The following is a 21,570-nucleotide window of genomic DNA, read 5'->3' on the forward strand; positions in this document are numbered from 1 at the left end:
CTGACACAGTCATGAAGTTTCAAAATCAGAGAAAGACTGAAGTCTTATCACAGGAAAAAGGAAGGATGTTAGAGCTCAGGAGTGTGTCCAAGGCAGGAAGGAAGACCAGGAGGTCAACAGGAAACTACCTGGATTTTAACCCAGAAACCTCTGCAAAACTGAGCTACATGAAATGCCCAGAACCATGACCTAGGATTATCCCTTCTTTTTTTATCAGCTGCGATAATTTACATGTGATTTGTAAATCACAGTTTCAGCAGAGTTCAGGGTCTTCCTCCAGCTCAACAATAATGTACCTTCAGGTACAGGGAATTAAGGGACATAACAATGAGTTTCAAAGTTAAGTAATTAATGAAAAGGATAAGCACAAGGGTTTCCTTAGACTAGACTAATTTTAGCCTTGGAATGAACAGAGGATCACCTTTGAAACTCTATCAGGTTACTAAGAACACAGGGCCGTACTGAGGTTACACTAGTACTTGAACCTTTAGTCTGCCTGGTGAAATGCTTCAAGATGAGTAGGTTTCAAGATCTCTAACGAGGGTTTTCTGAGTCTATGTGGGGAAGGAGAAGTCAGGTCTGTGTTTTCCCCTTTTACCTCTTTTAGGAAACTCAGAGCAACCTCAATTTTTCATCACGAGGAAATGCTGAGACAAAAACCTAAATTGCATTTGCAGTGAAGCCCTGCTATTTCAGTACATTAGCCACAGATTCAACAAAGGTAAAGTGGTTGTTAAGCTTTTCAGCTTCAATGGCATCTTTTTTGCTTTATTGAACTTGTGAGGAAAAAAATATATTGTGGCACCCACCCCAAGTCATAAAACCTAAGCATCTCACAAAAAGATGCTGTGAGCCTTGAGCTCTGTTATAATTTCAGATGTGGCATGCTCCCACTCTGTACGTCATCTGAAATTTATGGCCAAACACATCTGCAAATTTGAGCAAGAGGCTGGACTCTTAGATAAATAGAATTGCTCAGAATGTCCCTTCAATGTACAGAACGAGCATAGCTGGTTTCTCAGCCCAAGTGGTATTCCAGACACACCCATAATGGCCAAGATCTGTCTTCATGCGGAACTCTTTTTTCACCTTCCCCTTCACACCTATTATTCACCTTCCATTCAATTTTAAAACAAATGGGCAAATACAGGCAGGAGAGATAGCTCAGTGGTTAAGAGTGCTGTTGCTTGTTACTTTTCTAGAGGAGCTAAATTCAGGTCCCAGTAATACATCAGGGAGCTCATACTACCATTAGCTAAAGCTCCAGGGTATCTGCACCCTCTTCTGGTCTGTTCAGACACTTGCAATATGTGTGTATGCATACACACACACACACACACACACACACACACAAGAATAAAAATAGTAAAAAAACACAACTGGGTGAATACATCAATTTGTGTGAAAATGCCTTTCCATTAGCTCTATTAATGTTTTATTGATTTTTGTTTTTTGCAACTGTTTTCAAGTTTTAAGGAGTTATTTAGTATTATTTTAAATACTGTTGGGACCTTAAATAATAAAAATAATTTCAAATACAAAAGAATTATAATCTATTCCAAAATTTTATTACTTATGTTCTGTATGAAAATACTCTATATTTTATTAAAAGATGTTAACAGGCTATTTATTGATCAGCATATTTCCATCCTTGAGAGAACTAGATAAGCTTAAGTTCTCATTCAAATATGATTGTCAATAATATATTCACTTTATGACATTATATCGTCCATCATCATTCTCTACAAGTGTATAGAATTTACTTTCAATGATATTTTCTATCTGAACATAGTTCTGTGATCACACACTATCATAAATATTCCAATTATGTGTTTTCAGTCTTCCTTCATTTGTATATTGCAATAGATGGGTTTTCACTTACCAACAAGTAAGATTAAACTTTACCGAGAGAAAGTGGAAGAGCACATATTAACAGGAGATAACAAGACACTTTATAGGAGAGAAATTGTCTTTCAGGGGAATTTCTTTCTTTGGGTTGGTCCATTCTATCTTCTCAGTCCATCCTCCTCACATCTCTCAGAATGCAACAGTTATCAACTCTTATTTAAATCTACTAGCCATTTCTGATAAAAAAAAAACTCATTTTATGGCACACAATGCATGGGTCACAAGAATACTAGAAAAAGTCAGACATAAAATGAGACAAGAAGACCAAAATTTGAGCATAACAGTCATTGGTCCATGTGGACCTTAGTCAATATAAGGATTTCTTTTGGACTTTAAAAAAAGGCTATAGAATCTTTCTTGCACTTTAGTAATATCAATTGTACCTGAGAAAATATTTTTGTTGAATGTTATGTTCCAAAGGAAGTACACTGGGCCCAATAGAATTTTCAATGCAGGTTGTATATACTGAAGGAAAGTGGTAGAAGACCATAGACATTACTTCAGAAAACTTAGTCTTTCCCCAGCAAAGATTTCCCCATAGAATTAGTTCTTTATAGCTTCAAAAGACTTTGCTTGAAATCAATTGCTCACAGATGCCTTTTAGTGTTTGATATATCTACATGGCAGTGGTTTAATAAATAATTCCCTGTTTGTCTTTCTAAGTGCAACTCAAATAGCTTTTCTTCACAAAATTTTTCTTTGCTCCTTCAGTAAGAAGAACCTAGCTATAGTTCCCTTCAACTGTAATAACAATTTATTTGTATTTATCATGTGACCACTTTCCTAGCACCATTCATAACTAAATATAAACATTTAAGCTTTCTTTTACAAGATGTGAGAATACATTTAGGAAAGTTTATAGGTAGATTCATCTTGAATACAAAAGTACCAGAATACAAAAGTTGATCTCAGTATACACGTGCTGACAGGAACATGAATGTGTAGAACAATTATATATGATATGACAAAATAGGAAAAGCAATTTTATGTACTCACCACCAAGACATATTTACAGTTTGAGGGATGTTTTAATTTTTAATAATAAATGTTATTATGCTATTTGGCAGTCATTCCTTTATATTCATGGATAGATGGATGGTGGGACAGACAGACAGATGAACAGATAGATGGAAGAAATAAATATATGAGAATGATAAAATGTTGACTGGTTAGCTGGGCATTGGTGGCACACGCCTTTAATCCCAGCACTCGGGAGGCAGAGGCAGGTGGATCTCTGTGAGTTCGAGACCAGCCTGGTCTACAGAGCTAGTTCCAGGACAGGCTCCAAAGCCAAAGAGAAACCCTGTGTCAAAAAGCAAAAAAAAAAAAAAATGTTGACTGGTACTGGTACATATCATCACATTATGAAACAATGCTTTATATACATGTATAAGATAAAATATCAACCTGATATGTTAAGTTCGGTCAGTTTAGTTTTTTCCTGTAATTATTTGGAACACATTGTGTTAGGCAAGGGCAGAGCCATCCCGATGAAATGTCACATGGGCCAGAGCTGTGTGATGCACTGAAGAAATAAGGCACAGATAAAGTTCTTTTTTTCTCATGCTCAACCTCCTTAGCAATCAGAGAAATGAAAATCAAAACAACTTTGAGATACCATCTTACACCTGTCAGAATGGCGAAAATCAAAGACATTTTACTTTTTATTGTTTTAAATTATATGTGTGTATGTGCATGTGTATGGGAGAACATGAGTGTGTTTTCAGTGGACAACTATTTAAGAGTCTATTCTTGCCTTCAGCTTCATTGACTCAGAGTGTCTTTGCTAGTTAGGCCACTGTGCACACTCCAGAAATGCTAGCATAAACCTCCTAGCAATTCTCTTGTTCTTTTTTTTTTTCCTGGTCAGTTTATTTTCAACTTGATCAAAAACTACAGTCATCTGGGAATAGGGAAACTCAATTAAGGAATTGCTTCCATCAAACTGGCAATTGAGTAAGTCTTTAAAACAATTTCTTAATGATTAATATGGTCATTGCCCCCCATGGGCAGGTGATCCTGGCTTGTATAAGAAAGAAATCAAACTGAGGAATATATGGAGACAAGCCAGTAAGCAGTATTCCTCCATGTCTCTCTTTCAGTTTGTGCCTCCAGCTTCCTTCCTTGAGTTCCTGCTTTAGCCTCACTTGCTGTTAGACTCTAATCTGCAAGACAGAGTAAACCATTTCTTCCTCAATTTGGTTTTGGTTAGTGTTTTGTAGCAGGAACCAGAAGTAAGCAGAACCCTCTGCCTCCCTTATCTAACCATAGGAGTGCTGGGTTGTAAATGCATGCCGCTACTTTTCATGTGATTTTCAGTGACTGAACACAATCCTTAGGCTTCCAAGCCTAACACATTTACCCACTGAGCTGCTCCCTCACCCTTTGAGGCATTTCTTAACACAGGTAAGTTCTGAGCTTCCATGGCTTTTTAAATGTTCCAACTCTGGCACTTCACATGCATCACGCTGATCTCTACAACTCAGCTCTTTGGAATTGTTTCCATTTTTAACATTTTCTGCAGACTTCCTTTACAGCATCCTCTACTTTTGAGCTGTCCCTCTCCAGGCCATGAATCAGAGTCATGTTTAGAAGCCTCTCCCTTAAGTTTTGTATCAAAAGTCTCATACTTTCTGTACTGCTCATGAGAAGAATGCTGACCACACTGTGGATACCATTATAAATAGTCATTTAATTTTTAAAGCAAAAGAGACAAAAAATATATTTCATGGCAGCTTTCCCGGTGACAATCAGACTGTGTAGAAAAACTTGTGTGTACAAAGGGATAGATATATTTTAAGCATGCTCAAGGCTCTTCTCTCTGTGTGTTAGCTCCCATGCCAGTTGTCAGGTCCCTCTGCACCCCATAGTAGTCTTTTCTCCTAGAACATTTGCTCAAAATATTTCTCATTAAACTCTTCATCATGTTAGGTTTGCAGTTCATGTTTGTGTGTATGAACATAGTGCAGGTCCACATTTGTGTGCATGCCTGGGAAAGGGAGTGGTTCACATTAAGTGTCTTTCTCTAATGTTCTCTTAAAAGAAATTTTCAAGAGGTAGAGAGCTTGGTGCTCATTGATTCTGTTAGAGTTGCTGACCCTGAGATCCTGTTGTCTTTGGCCTGTCCATGTGTGTTTACAAGGGTGTACAGTCGTGTCTGGACTTTACTATATCAGGTTTTGGAGCTCAGGTCCTTGTAACATTCACAACAAGCAGCAAGCATTTTACCCACTGAGCCACTTCTCCAGAACCAGGGTTTGCCTTTTTAAAATAAATAAAAAAATAAACTTTAAGATATTCATTGACTGACAGACTGAAGAAAAGTAAAAGAAGCACAGATCATAGGAAATAGAATTCACTACAACACAATCATGCTCACTACTCTGCCACACCTCTGCCTAAATAAGAGGGCTTAGAGCACACATTATCAGTCTCCACATTCATGTCTCCTGACTGGTGACTAAAGAATCCAATTTTATATTTTCAAAATGAAGACAACATTTCTGTTATTTAAAGGGAGGAAATACAGACCAATCAAGCTCTGTGCTCAAATCTAGACAAATAGAGGAATATCTAGGAGAAACGATTCCAACTTTTCAAGTGATTATTTAAAAAGAGTGTTGTGAGCACTTTAAATTAGGGCCTACAATTTATGTTGTTTTAACGCTTCACAGTGAGAAATTACCAACAGGCAAGAGTAGTATACATGCTAGAACCACCGATGCCTAGATGTAGCTCTCCTCAACTCTGGCCAGTCCTGGTTCATAAACACTCTTTATCCTCCCCCCGAGGTTACTATTAATATATCTTCAGTATGTAATTTTTAAATGAGAACTATTTTTAATATGACATTTCTATTGAGTATGCAATCAGCATTGGCATAAAAATTTGTCTATCAAGAGCCTCATTTTTTCTTTTTGAACTATCTCTGTATGGCCTCTCCCTCATCTGTCATATAAGTTTGACAAGTTTTCAGAGATACTTAAAAGTAAATGTGTGCATGTATCTGTGTCATTATACAGTGTACATACTTAAACACACACAAAAATATATACACATACATACAGACAAATATGAGAATCGAGGATTTCTAGTTCACTAAAAGGAGAACAATTTTACGTAATTTTATATTGTTAGATATAACCTCTCAACACATTTTTAGGCTCAAGTGGGAATGGGTGGACCCTGTACAAATTCAGACCTCATTCTTCAGCCTCTGATTTCAATTTGCTCCCTTTTTTTGTTTGTTCTTCTTAGTCAATTATTTTGTCTTGATTGGCTTGACCCCCATATGCTGCCCTTAAGTTTTCTTATTCAAATTTACTTATATGTACAAAAAGAGTTGTCATCCACTACCTTATTTTTTAGAGACTCCAGGGTATAAACCTTCCTGTTTATATTCAAAGCATAGCTAAGAAATGGTGTGTGTGTGTGTGTGTGTGTGTGTGTGTGTCTGTGTCTGAGTGTGTCTGTGAGTGTCTGTGTGTGTTCATGAGTGTTCATTTTGGGTTTCAGAGACCAGAAGTTCTCTTGAACTTAGAGACACAGGCAGTCGTAGGCCACCCAATGAGTTGCTGGGACTGTATCCAAATCCTCTGCAACAAAATCAAACATTGTTAACCAATGAGCCTTGTCTTTAGGCACTGTACAGGCATCTGTTATAAAGCATTGACATATTTAATTACACAGACCAAGTACATCAACTATAACTCGTAAAGGGGAGAGCTAGAAAAGTCAGGGGTAAAGACAATAACACAGAACCCAATCTCTCTGTGATGGTCTAAGAACAAATGGTACCTAAAGCAAAAGGCAGAAATCCTTGAAGGTTAAACTCCTTTCTGCCACTGCCTGTTTAATCCACCGGATTGGATGATATCTACTTCTTCTGGGAAGGGCCATCTGTTTCCCACTGCCATGTTCAAGTGTTGAGCTCTTCTAGAAAGCCCTATAAACGACCAGAAATAACTAAGTACCCAATTCTCTGGTTTCCCATGTCCCAGTACACAGATAAAATAAATTACCATGGAGGAAAATCAAATTGTTTTCTGTTTTGCAGCCCCCTACTGTTTCATAGTTCCTCAATAACTTCCTCTCTTTCATTTTGTTTTCCATTTTATCTGTAAAGTTTTAATGTTAACTTTTTTGTTTCCTAGAAAATTGAGTATTTGATATTTTATTACTCTTTTATATTTTGATTTCATTTTGCATATTTTTATATTTTCCATTGCTTTATTCATATCTTCAATGTTGAGTACATTTTTCATAAAGTCATTTCTCAATTTTCTTTTTTTTTTGAGCTTACCAAAGTAACTCTTCAACTCCCATCATTTTCATAACCATTTATAGTCATGAATACCAATGGTCATTGGAATTAATTATAGCACATTGAAGAGTGAAGGATTTCAAGGTATTACATTAATTCCTACCCTCTCCCAATGCCACATTTTTCTGAAAGTATGGTCAAGAAAACTGCAGTCAGAGAGAGCTCAGTTCATGTTCACTCTTTGCTCCCCACTCCCCTTCTTCCTTGTTTTTGTATAAAACAGAAAACCCCATGTAGTCAGTAGTTTGGTGATAATATATCCAGTTCGTGTTTTGCCCCATTTCACTTACTTTCCTGTTGTTTTGTTTCATCCTCCAGTGCTAAGACCTCACTGGGATGACCCTATGGCCATCATTCTCATCAGATCCCCCTTAACACTCCATCCAGTGCCAGTTAGGAAACTGGTGGGTGTTTGGAGGATGCAAGAAAAGCAAAGAGCAACTTCATTTCTACCCTCACCATGCTAGGCTTGTAGGAAATGGTTTCTGGGATCATGTCTTTGCCTTTCAGTCATTTTCAGTGGGATGACCCTTATCACTTGCATAGATTTTATTAGTTTTATTTAAGCCATACTTGAGAAGATGGGGAGAAAGCAAATACCAAGATCATAATTTTGTGTTCTACTAATATTTAATTTAAAGCAGAGTACTCCTTTCTTATCTCCACATCATCCTCGGTTGTGAGAAAATTCTTTTTCAATGGAGAAAGAGTTATTGGCATTCTCTTAATGACAAAGCAAAGCAGATTTAGGACTTGAAATACCAAAGCTAAAGAATTGTCTTTCTTGAATGGAAGAAGTATTTGGGTAGCAGTACATTACTCATCATTGTGTTTCAGGGCAGGGCTCAGGGACTGATCCAGTCTCTCAGTGATGATGACTAGTTGAATAAAGGAAGAATCTCAGCATCATTTGCTAAAGTTTGCGGTTATTGTTTAGAAAATTGTTCTTCTCTAATGGGAGACAGAAAGGGAGTGGATCCAGACAGGAGGGGAGGTGGAAAGAAACTTGGAGGAGTAGAGGTAGAGGAAACTGTAATAAAAATATATTGTAGAAGAAAATATTTTTAAAAAGGTTTTTTAGTTTGTGTTTTTGTGACATTCATGAAAAAAATGTGTAATTTTATTATTCACCATCAAAAGTCATCAGCAAATAAAAAAATATTTTTTCCATCTCCAAAAAAAAGAAATTTACAACTGTAACATTGACTTTTAATTTAAACCTCATACTCAAAGAACAAATGATTCTTCCATACATTCTCATCACTCTTTTTAAAGCATATTTAGAATTTACCTGAATCCTTTTAGAATTATAGGTAAAATATTATTAATAGAGAGACAGTTGTTTGATTTATATAAGCACATGCTTCCAAATGGAATCTTTCTCATTCTGTGGGAAATCTTATTAGTTAATAGCATTTTAATAATACAATAACATCTCTGTGACATTTTCCCACAACAATCATCCCTATTCAGCAAGCATGATTAATTGGAAATGACAGGTTTAAAATCACATCACTAAATGAGTTGATATCCAACTGAGGCTCAAAATAGTGGAAAATATAGTTAGTCTTAATTATAAATGATACAGTTATTGCTTATAAAGTTGTTATACAGTACTTTCAAGCTACAATATAAGAAAGATAAGCCATGGATTTCTTATTCTCAACTCACTCTTTGAGACTACAAGGCCAGTCAATATTTTCAGTTTTAAAACATCTAAGAGAGCATTTGTTCCTTTTTTTTTTTTTTTTGGAGTCTGGTCTCTGACACCTGACTGTGAATGCAATCTAGTGTTCAAGATTTGAGAAATTCCCTTTCAGAAATTGTTGTTAGAGGATAAAATATCTCTCCCTCCCACCCTCACTGATTCCCCATCTGTCACTGACAATAATTGGACATTCTTTCTTATTTCCTCACATAGCCCTTTAATTTCTTTTTTTCTTTCTTTAACAGTTACATAATTAACATTACACAATGGTAAAATATCCTTTGCAAAATGCTACAAAAGTACCTCAGTGAGGAATATTTACACTGCAAAAAACTGGAGGCAATTTGCTTCCTATAATGGGGCCTAATTCCTTTCTTTCCATTGAGGGATATGGTGCTTCATGTCAACAATCCATTAACATACATAAAGATACTGTGTAAATTAAAATAAATAGGTATGGGTCTAGAGAAGTGGCCCCTTGATTGAAATTGTGCTCTGTTTCTACAGACACCTCCAGTTTGGCTTGTAGCCCCTACATCAAGTGGCTCATAATCACCTGCAACTTTGGTTCTAGGGGATCTGATGCCCTTTTCTGGTCTCTGAGGACACTGCACTCATGTGTACAAACCTATTCTCAGTCTCTTGCCTACTTTCAGAGAAGAACGCAGTGAAGTAATCACAACCTTGGATATAGCGAACCAGCTGTCAAGTTGTTCAGAGTAGAAGAGTTGAAAATATTCTGTTAAATTGTTTGAACAAAGTCATCTTAAAGCAATGTTTCAAATGTACTAATTAACTGACTTTTAAGATGTAGAGACTCTAAGTACCAATGGTAATAAGTAAGCTAAATAGCCCCAGTTTTAATGCTTTGCAACCCACCCTATGTGCGTGTGATATGTGCACACCTGTGTATGTTCGGAGGCCAGATTCTCTCTGTGTGAGTTTGAGTCCAGCCTGGTCTACAGACTAAATTCCAAAATAATAAGGGCAGTTACATAAAAAAACACTGTCTTGAAAACAAACAAAACATCAAACAAACAGCAACAAAATAATCATAGTACTCAGAAATGTTATATATTTGGAACAAACTCATGTAAATAATGTACTATCAAGAAGGAAAATAAGGAATTGACTGACCTGGCCCAAAATATTTGGAACCATGGTAGTTCCAGATTTGGAAATATGTGCTCTTTCCTGGCAACCTCTCTCAGGGAGATAACTAACTTTAAAACAAAAATGCATGCACAGTTCATATCCACTTTATACTTGGGTTATAGTGTATCGTAATTAACTTTGTTAAATCCCGTCTTCCACAAACCTCTGGAGACAATTCACAAGTGATCATAGGCTATTTCAAGATGACACAACTAATTATCACAATAACAAATATTTGAAAATATTCTCTATAACTAAAAGTTATGAATTATCTAGCTTGAATAGAAAACTGAACATTCTTTTTATTTTTTTATTGCTTTATATAATACCATTCAAAATTTCCACTTCCTTCCTCCCATTTCTCTCCCGCTCCCCACTCATCCTTCCCCCTCCTCCTCCAGTCCTAAGAGAGGGCAGGGTATCCTGACATGTGGGAAGTCCAAGGCCCTTCTCCCTCCATCCAGGCTTAGGAAGGTATGCATCCAAACAGACTAAGGTCCCAAAAAGCCAGTACATGCAGTAGACAAATCCCAGTGCCATTATCATTGGCATCTCAGTATGCCCAATTGTCAGACTAATTCAGAGTGTCCAGTTTGATTTCATGCTCCTTCAGTCCAAGTCCAGCTGGATTTGGTGAGCTCCCATTAGTTCAGGTACACTGTCTCAGTGGGTGGACCAACCCCTTGTGATCTTAACTTCCTTGCTCATATTCTCCCTCCTTCTGTTCTTCAACTGGACCTTGGGAGCTCAGTCCAGTGCTCCAATGTGGGTCTCTGTATCTATCTCCATCTGTCACCGGACTAAGGTTTGTTCTTTAAAAACTGTTTATGTGGGATTGGAATGGTAGCCCATGTCTTTAACTTCAGGACTCAGGAAACAAATATAGGAAGATATCCATGACTTCAAGGCCAGCCTGGTCTATACAGAGAGTTCCAGAGCAGCTATAGCTACATACTAAAAGATCCTATTTCAATAAAATGATTTTTCTTATGAGGTTTTTTTAGTCATGTTGTGGGGGGAAAGATTTAAGTGTAAAACTGAATAAACTGTCCTTACTATTTGTGTTGAACAGAATATTACATGCAAATGAAGAAAATATCTGTTTTGTTTAAGATGAAATATTTGAAAATTGCTATTTTAAAAAATTATCTCTATTTCCAAGTGCTTTATAATGACATAAAATACTTTGACTCACAAGATTCATGTTAGGGAAAAAATATTAAGCTAAATAACTAAACACAAACAACTTTTAAAAACATTAATAGCACATTTTCATATCTATTATATTTGTTTATGAGTCAATATTGCAATATTTTGAATTAAAAAATTCAGCCATAAGCCTTCAAATCATCTTAGTTATGATTATTCCATCAACATTTGAAAGATGTTTTATATGTGAGGACAGCTTATATATCTTAAGCAATTTTTTAAATACACATTCACTTCTGAGCTGAGTTAAAATATAGGATAGTGATAGACAAATTTATGAATTGAACTAGAATGACCACACAGAACATCTCACAAAGTTGGAAAACAAATGACATATTTACAAGCCAAGTTCACTGCTGGGCTATGGGTTACTAAGTCAGTGATGATTCTTGTAAAGAAAACCAAAAGCTTTGAAATAAAACTCCTCACCCTTCATGGTCACTCCCTTGCAGAGTTCATTTACTTTTATGGTTTTAACCATTATGTCCATGTAAAACAACTCCCCAATCTGTTTTTCCAAACACAATCACTCACCCAAGTTGTAAACTCATATTTCACACACAGAACTGTGTGTGAGGCACTGAAACTCTAGAAAAATCTCCCTATGCCAGAAACATGCCCTAGCTCTCCATGTTTGCATACATGTTCATGAGGTGCCTCGTGTCTTAGGGACATCTCTCAGCTTTAACAACATGACAATGCACTAGTGCTTTTAATCCTTTAGCTTCTGCTTCCACTAACCAATGGTTTGTGTGTTTTGGCTCGATGTTGGTTCCACTAGCTGTTGGTTTGTGTGTTTTGGCTGGATGTCCCCATATCAATTAGTTTAATCAAAACAATCTCAAAATCATGCCCACAGGCCAACTCAAAGTACACAATCCTTCATCAAAATTTTCTTCCCAGGTGCCTCTTTGTTCTACCAACATGCTCTCTAAAGCTCTTCAAAGGATTAGATTTTGGTTCCCATGTTAGGTCATTCACAACCATCTACAGCTCAACCTCCAGAGTATCCAAAACCCTCTTTTGTCATTCTGGGCACCCACAAGCACATACATGATTGTATATATGCATAGACTAACATACATATAAATTTAAACAAATAATAAATATATTTTAAATGACTAGAACCTGGATTTCTCTACAAGATAGAGCACACTGTGAGTATTATTATTCCCTAGGCTGAGCAAGGGGGAGTCCTGATCTCTATAAACATAGAACTCAGTACAAGCAAGCCTGAAAATGAAAGGGCACACGCTCATTTCTTTCTGATTTTGACTATACATTGATGTGACTGGAACCTTGTGTTCTTTGCCTGACTCCCCAGCCATGACGGATTGTAGCCTATAATGTGACCTAACATATACTCTCTCTTAAGTCGCTTTCTCTCAATGTGCTTCATCACAACAAAGGAAATGAGCTTGAAACAATGTGTGTTGAGAGAATTTATATTGCTATAAAACATTTGAAACTATTTGTTTTGCTCTTAGAGTAATATTTATGAAGTACCTAAGAAAGTCTAAGTAGTCTTCGCTCTTAAATAGTATTGGAGCAAAATTCAAGATGTGGATGCATGTAAACAGATAAGGAACCCCTGCAAATAATGATATGTGTGATATATCTGGTAGTCAAAGAAGTGTGTGTGTGTGTGTGTGTCTGTGTGTGTGTTTGTGTGTGTATGTGTGTGTGCGCGCGCATGGTACGCATGATTATATGCATGGTGTATAAGTAAGTATGTGCATGTATATGTGCGTGAGTGTATATGAGTGTTATTCTGAGAACTTGTGAGTGTGTGTTGTGCAGTAGAGACTCAGTATGGAGACAAGAAAGCTGAAGACAAACCTCCAAACTGATTACAATCAAATTTGTTAGAGGATATTCAGACATGATAAAGAAAGGCAATAAAATAAAAGAAATATGGATATCTCTTAGTATCAAAACCTAATTTGCTCCATCAGTATATCAAAGATTAAATTTTTAGAAAGTAGGAACTTTGTGTTACAATATTTTATATAGGGGTTGAGTGTGAACATGGGTTCCCAGAATAAGGAAACCTCCAACACCTTCCAAAAAATCACGGGAAATTATCCTAGTGTAATCCTAGTGTAGCAGTCCTCTGAGCTCTTACAGGATATAATGCTTTCAGATGCCAATCATAAAATTATCTAAAATTTAGTGAACCAACATAATATGCTTGCTTGCAGAATAGAAAGCTGCTAATATGCACACCAGTCATAGAATGTATTTGTTGTCTGAAACAACAAATAAACACGAATTAATTTTTTAAATATAAATAATAAAGACGGTAGCCACATCACTCGTAAGTGCTTGGGCAATGTGGAGCTGGTCTCAAGATATGTTAAATCCCCATGCAGACTAGAGCAGAATTTAACATCAGCAGCAGCTCCTGGGAGGAAGGGAACCAATGCGATAATAACCTAATAGTCTTTCCCCTAAATATCAGCATGTTCGGTAGTGTGTGAACATATACATTAAAGTGGGATTGCAATTTAGACTGTGGATTCAGGAGAAGCCATTTGGCAAGTCATCATAGCAAATGACAAACTATCAGTGATCACAAACCAAGGGATCCAAGGCTTTAATAACTGCTAAGTTTGTATTGATGATTATGGATGTCATGAATGAAACAGACAAGAGTCATGAGCAATGCAAGAATCGACAAAAGACTGAGGAGATGCTACTGCCCTACTGTTCACCATACACTTAGGCGTGCTTCATCTATTGATTAGTTGCCAAGTAAGTAGCCTCCTCTCAGTTCTTATGAGGTAGCTAATCAACAGATAAATGCTGTATGCAGAACAGTGTATGTATCCTAGGTGTATGGAGAACAGTGTGGCAGGGATCTGCTGATTGTGTAAAGAGCTTGTTTTCCAGAGTAAATATATATATAGTGAAACAAATGTGAATACCGAAGCAGAAATATCAAATTTGCAAACAGTATACAGTGAGTAAAAACTACCAGAACATCTTCATGTATATTAATTATATCACTATGTGTATGTGGCAATTTTATCAGGATATATCTATCTGTCTCTCTGTCTACCTATCTACAAGTGTATATATTCACATTATATGCTTGCATGAATGCAGATTTGCAAAATCATAATGTTGCTGTCTGTGACAATGTTTCTCAAATATATATATTACTGTTGTCATTAAACAAGTAGAAGATGAAATAGCATTAACTTTGGCAAAGTTTTTAAAAGCAAATAATAAGTTAGAAGCTAAAACTAAACTATCCTAAACAGTGAGTGAACAAAAAAATTTTCACCTTCCAAGAGGGTCATAATTATAGCTATAGCACTGCTCATCGTTTACTAATTGAATCAGAGATATATAGCAACAACTATCTGGAATCCAAAAGTTATTCCTGTGTACATTATCCTAATTACTGTACTTTATATGTAATACCATTTTTGAGTCAGACGTTCTCTATGTAGTTTGGCTGTCCTGAAGCTCTCTATGCATGCCAGTGTGACCTTGAACTCACATAGAGCCAACTCTATCTGCCTCCAAAATGATGAGATTCAAGGGGCATACTACCACACCTTTCCCTGTATATAAGATGTTAATATAAGGACATTTACATTCTATCTCTTTTTTTCTGTGTGTATGTCTTTTGTGCTGTATATGTATTTATGTTTGAATGGATGTGCTCAACCATATATGCTCCTATGAATGCCAAAGGTTGATGTCATATATCTCCCTTGATCAGATTTCATCTTGAGTTTTGAGGAAGATCTCTCACTAAATGTGGAGCTCCTTGTGTGGACTACACAAGGATCTCCATGGATCTTTCAGCGCCCCCTCAGCTCCATCATTTTATCTGTAAATATCACCATGTCATTTTGTGTGGGTACTGGGGAAGCAAATTCAGTTCCTCATGCTGTGCAGTCATTTTACACACCGAGCCCTGTTCGCAGCCCACTGGATTTTGATTAATCAAATCTTTCCTTTTCTGACTTCTGAACATTAGTTTTTACCACTCTCCTAAGATACTATGAAAATATAAAGATTAAGGTACATATTAGATACACATGTACACAGAGTCACAAATACACACACCATTAATAGTGTAATTGATCACATGAAGATAATTTATGTCAAAAGATGATAGAAAACTGAAAGGTGACATGTGTAAAATGTATTTTTTCAAACTATTCTCCCACTACCTATAAAAAGAAACATAATAAAAGAAAATTGTTTTTAATTTTTTTTCTTGAATTTTCATTTAACTTAGAATTTAGAATAAGAAGTTTCAGTGCTAGTGGATAAAGTTTAATTTTTTTCAGGTGAGGATCTTTAAAGGAGATATGGAGACATCCATAAAATCAAATAAAAACAGCTGTCTTACATGTAAGGTTTCAGTCTTGTAGAATTTGAAGACTCTGGCAATGGTAAAGAATATACTACTGTCCAATAGTTGTAAAAGAGTTGCTAACATTCCTCAGGAGAACATCACAGCCTTGTAATCATTTTAGTGCCATGAACATGTCAAATGACCAATGTTTTTAAACTTTCCTTCGCTGGAAGGTTTTTGTTAGATGTCTGTCATTGAAGTTGCTCATATACCTATAAGTCAAACATAAGGCTTGTGAGTGGTCTCCTGTCAGGGTAACTGTGGATACCTGCAAAAGAAGGTGAATCAAACTAAACGGTCATTTATGATTCTTCAGTACCTATAATGTTAATATTTTAAAGTAATTTTGCCAAAATGTGTAAGTGAAATATATCAAACTGATAGTTTTGATCAATTGAATATAAAGTAGGTAGCCAATATTTTCACATAGGTTAGATTAAGAAGATGTTAATGTTAACACACTAGAATATATTTTCTTGAGTTTCTTGAAGGGCCATTAACAATATTCTATAAATAATACAAAGAACTGAATGACAAAAGTAGGATAATTAAAATATAAACCTTGTCACTCAGATGTGCTATATTTAACTATTTACAGACAAATCAGTTGAGTGCAATAAGCAAAAGAACGTAGCTACGATAGCAGGGAGGGCAAGGCTCTAGCTCAGAGAGTAAATATCTGGTGTCTGTGAACAAAGACCCAACTACTACTACTACTGTTGTAGTTTCGTTTCTGTTTCTTTACAAAGTGACCTGGGAAAAAATGAGATGATGAAGGAGTTTATGTCAGCTTACAGTTTCAAGTTAGAGTTCATCGTTGTGGGGAAATCAAGGCAAAGACATCAAAAGAACACATCACCTTCACAATCAGGTGCAAACTAATAGTGCACTCTCTCTTGCTTACTTGAGTTCAGTTGTATTTCTCGATTCATACACAGTTCTGAGTCCTGTGCCTAAGAACTGGCACTGCCCACGTCAGTCAAGCTAATCAAGAGAATCCTCCACAGTTCAAATTTAGTGCAGATAATCCCACATTAAGAATCTCTTCCTCTCTACACTGTACCAAGTTAACATTTCAAGCTAACATCACAGGATGAATGGATGGATACATGGATGGATGGATGGATGGATGGATGGATGGATGGATGGATGGTTTGTTGGATTCCATCAAGCTAAGACTTAGGTTTACCTTATGAGTATCTCCTGACCTATTACTTATCAACTGTGGGATATTTCTTGCACCTCCATAGTGCCTAATCTCCCACACAAGTGGACTTCAAGCTTACATTGGCAGCAGTGTAAAATCACAAGCTCTTAGGATATGGATTATACGAAAGCATGAGCTCTCTGTGAGGAAATTTCATATCTACACAGAACTACAGACACCTGAGGAAAGGTCCCAGCTGGGATAAAGGCTAAACTTGGTGCCTTTAGGGCAGAGGAACCAATTCAGACTCTGATGAGTGCATTTTTTGGTAGGAAATTGCAGTATAAGAATTCTCAGGCCGAATTACTGATTAAATGCTTCAGACTAGATGCTAAGGAAAAGTAGGAAACAGGATGGAATGTGGGAGGAAAAGGGGGTGAGAGTGAATGGGGGTTATTAAAGAGCCTTGTGCTATGTGGGCTACATGCATTTCATTCTTCCACTGCTCCTGACTAAAAGGAATCTGGGAGCTGAAAAACAAATTTGCTTTCAGCCATTGTGAAGAGGGAAAAGGGCATGTACTCACAGACATTCCAATTCGAGCATCTCTTACAACCAAAGAGGAAAGGTGTAACTCGTATTGGTAAACACAAAGACAAATTGAGCTGTAACTAGTATTTTTATCACCCACAATTTGATGGCTTTGGTAAGAAATCCTTAGCTGTCTAATGGACCTGTGCACTTCTCCCTTATTCTCTCTCAAAGAGTAGCACAACACTAACATGCTAGAAGACATTTTGGAGTTTTCTTCTCATAAGTGCCATCATTTTATTCTCAGAACACAGGGTTGGGAGAAGCAGAGGAGGGTCTTTGAAATGAGCATTACCGTGATAGCTCTTCCATTATGTTCCACAGCTCCACTTTTAGATACTGCATATACAGGACTTGAGCCCAAAGAAATGCGGTTATGCAAGAGTAGAACCAGAGGTCTTTGCTCTCTAACTTTTAAAAGCTTTCCTGCTTTACTAAACTCTTGGATTGAGTTAGGATCCTTTGGAGAACTCAGGAGTACCCTAAGTGAAGTGCTCAGAGAATCAGAGACGATTAACATTGACTACTTGTCTTTAAAGATGAACACAGCAATTAAGTCTAATTCAACAAATTGGCAATGACAGATGATAGAGGAGATGATTCCTTCTAGTCTTTCTTCAAGTTTGGTGTGTGAAGAGGGAAGCCTTGGGAAGATTTTCCTTACTTTGGTAACAAATGTCTCATTTTCTCAAGATTTCCCATACCATATCATCTTGATGAAATGGCACTTTGTTGTGTTGAGTCCTTTGTCTATTGTGTTCCTGAAGTATACAGATAGTTTTAGAATTAATAACTGTGAAGTAGAAACTTTGATTTTCAAAAAACATCACCAACAAAACTAATATTGTGACTATCTAGTTCTCATAGACAGATAGCACTCATGTTGTAAATGACAGGAAAGAGGAAAGCCACCATGAACAGACAGAATCTAGGCAGATAGAGGGGAGGCCCCAAACTAAATATGTTAGAGAAGTATTGGAACTCAATATATTGACTTTCAACACATTATTTAAGAATTGGGTGAGCTTTCTCTTCACCATCTTTCCTCTGGCCGGGCGGCAGCTCTCATCATGTGCGGTTTCAGCGGGTACAAGATCTACCCCAGACACGGACGGCGCTATGCCAGGACCGACAGGAAGGTTTTCAAGTTTTTTAATGCAAAATGCGAGTCTGCATTCCTATCCAAAAGAAATCCCTGGCAGATAAACTGGACTGTCCTGTACAGAAGGAAACACAAAAAAGGACAGTCGGAAGAAATTCAAAAGAAAAGATCCTGCCGCACAGTCAAATTCCAGCGGGCCATCACTGGTGCATCCCTTGCTGATATAATGGCCAAGAGGAATCAGAAACCAGAACTTAAAAAAGCCCAGTGAGAGCAGGCCATCAGGGCTGCCAAGGAAGCAAAAAGGCCAAGCAAGCATCTAAGAAGACTGCAATTGCTGTTGCCAAGGCTGCTACAAAAGCAGCACCTAAACAAAAGGTTGTGAAGCCTGTGAAGGTCTCTGCGCTCCAAGTTGGTGGAAAATGCTAACCATAGATCAGAATTTTGAATAAAGTCTATTTCAAACTCTTAAAAAAAAGAATTACGGGTGATGACGTCATTAAGCCTGTATTTGTGTATGTATATATTGCATTATTATATTATATATATATATATATAATATTATATATATTGTAAACCTCTCAAGTTTACCACTTGAAATGCTTACATCTAGAATCAAATAGATCTTTCTTAACACTATGAGATACATGACAGCTCATCAGAAAGATGTCTTTATGACTCCTAAGAAGCCGGGGTAGTGTGCTGCTCTTTCTTTTAATAAATTTATAGATATTCTATAGATATTTGAGTTCCACTATGACATAGCAAAATAAATAATAGACCATTTTGGAGCTAGAGAGATGGGTAAGTGGTCATGAGCCCTGAATTTAGTCCCTGGAACACATGTCAGATAGCTCACTTCCACCTGTAACTGAAGTTCCAGGGAATCCATCACCCTTTTCTTGCCTACACAGACATATACACATATGCGCGCACACATACACACACACATGTATGCATATAGTTTTAAAACATAAAGCATAATAATAGCATCTTTGTCAAATTATCTATTTTTATCCCATTAAATTCTTCCAATAATTTTACAAGTGCTTCCAAATCAACCAGAGAATCCCATTGAAAACAGTGTAATGACCTCTGGAATTTTTTGAAATTTCCAAATCTACTTGTTATTCGAGTCCTCAAAAAAATACTATGAGGCCTAAGAAGTGAGTCTTGCCAACTGAAATATTCACAGAGCTGAATCATGCTGGGCTTTTCCAGCTTATTGTCTCATGATTGCATACGTCTTAGGCTTTAGAAATACTTAAAGTCAATGTGACTAGACCATCACCTCCTCAGTGGTCAGACATTATGAGAGTCCATAGTAAAATCAAAACACACTTTATTGATTCGTCAGGAGAGGCAATGATTTCAGGAGAGAAAGGAACTCAATAGTCTATTCCATGACTTTATTGTCTTCAAGAGACAGAGTTGCCCAGGATTCTAAAGGTGACATTCTGTGTACAGAAACAAGATCGGGAAACTTTCTGAATCCAAATTTTATGAACTTACCCAGTACAGATGGATTCCATTCAAAGCTGAATATAAATTGCCCCGTGCTATAGAACTGTACACCTGTTTCTTCTCTGGAGATTGGTTCTGCTTAGCAGACATATTTTGAAGTCCTGGTTAATGTATAATCTGTTGCTTGTCTTTCATCAATGTGATGGGCATCTCCTCTGTGTCTCTCCTTTTATTTGTGTTGTTCTTATGACTCACCAAACACTCCTGAAGGGCATGAGATATTTTTAAGTAGTTTAATGCAGTTTGTTTAAAATACTAGTAAATATTTTTGGCTTTGTAGTATCAATAGCAATGCATTCTCCCACTTCCCAGTGAGATCCTCAGTGTGGTCATTAGTATAACCAAACTTAATTATTTCCCTTTTGTATATGAGTGGATGATAATTAAACATAGTTAAGATTTCGCATCTGGTATGCAAAAACATCTGAGTTCTCAACTATACTCCTGTCCATCTCTCTGGTGTTCAATTTTGTTGATGTTTTTGATTTCCAGAACTCTTTATTTCTATATAGTTAAATCAATCAAACCCTTCCCCTATGCTTTTATTATGTTCATTACTATGCCTTTGAGGCATTTCTCTGTTATTTTCTGTGAATTTGTGTCTGCATGCTTAATGTGTTTTGTGCATGTGCACATAGACATACATGTTCTCATATCCCCATGAAGCCCACACATAAGAGTTCATGCACTGACACACACACACACACACACACACACACACACACACACACACCACTGATTCCACGTGAAGACTAGAGAAAAAGTGAGTGTGATCTCTCCTTTCAGCACATCATTCAGAGGACCAGACCAAGGACATAAGCTGTGGCAGTAGTGCCTTTACCTGCTGATCCCCTTTCTGACCATGTCATGCTTCGGTTCTTGAAAGGAGGATTGTTAGAGACTTTACAGGTGCATTTTAAAGTTGTTGCATGTGCTGACCTTGTGAACTTTGGAATCTAGAGACAAATGCAGTTTTAGTTAAATAAATATTCCAGAAACCTCTATGTATTTTACCTGTTTTATCATCAGTCTTTCTGATTTTCTTTAGTTTAGTCGAAGAGTGGTTTTGTTTATTTCATTTGCTTTAGAACTAAGCATCCAGCCTATTGTTGACTTAACCATCCCAAATGCATGCTTTCTAACCTGACACATATTCTAATCAGGGCCTCAAGATCTGCATCTGGCCATATTATTGCATCCAATCTCAATATGGAATTAATCACTTTAATTTGGTCCTATTTTTGTTTCTTCCACTTTAGAATTATTCTTTCTTTTGCCTACAGTTATTGATACAATGTCGTGTGTGTGTGTGTGTGTGTGTTTGTGTGTGCATGCATGTGTGTGTCTTTTCAAAGAAGGTCTCACACTATAACACTAACTCCCCTAGAAACCTTTAATTCACTGTGTAGCTCAGAATGGCTTGAAATCTGCAGTCTTCCTACCTCAGCATCTAAGTGCTAGGATTATTCTTGTGAGCCACTGTGCTCTTCTTGTTAATTTTTCAGTGGTATTTATAAGGCGAATA

General features: G+C 36.8%; 1 protein-coding gene and 1 pseudogene across 5 annotated transcripts in view; both read left to right on the plus strand.

Moving 5' to 3' along the window:
• Lrrtm4 (leucine rich repeat transmembrane neuronal 4) overlaps nt 1-21,570 on the plus strand; it is a 778,594-nt gene that overhangs the window by 693,115 nt on the left and 63,909 nt on the right. The gene's annotated exons all lie outside the window — the stretch shown is intronic.
• LOC121432408 lies at nt 18,490-18,950 on the plus strand (annotated as a pseudogene).

This window comes from Microtus oregoni, unplaced genomic scaffold (genome assembly GCF_018167655.1).
Source record: "Microtus oregoni isolate MIOR12 unplaced genomic scaffold, Mior012 000002F_ref0000024, whole genome shotgun sequence".
In the NCBI taxonomy this organism is placed as follows: Eukaryota; Metazoa; Chordata; class Mammalia; order Rodentia; family Cricetidae; genus Microtus; species Microtus oregoni.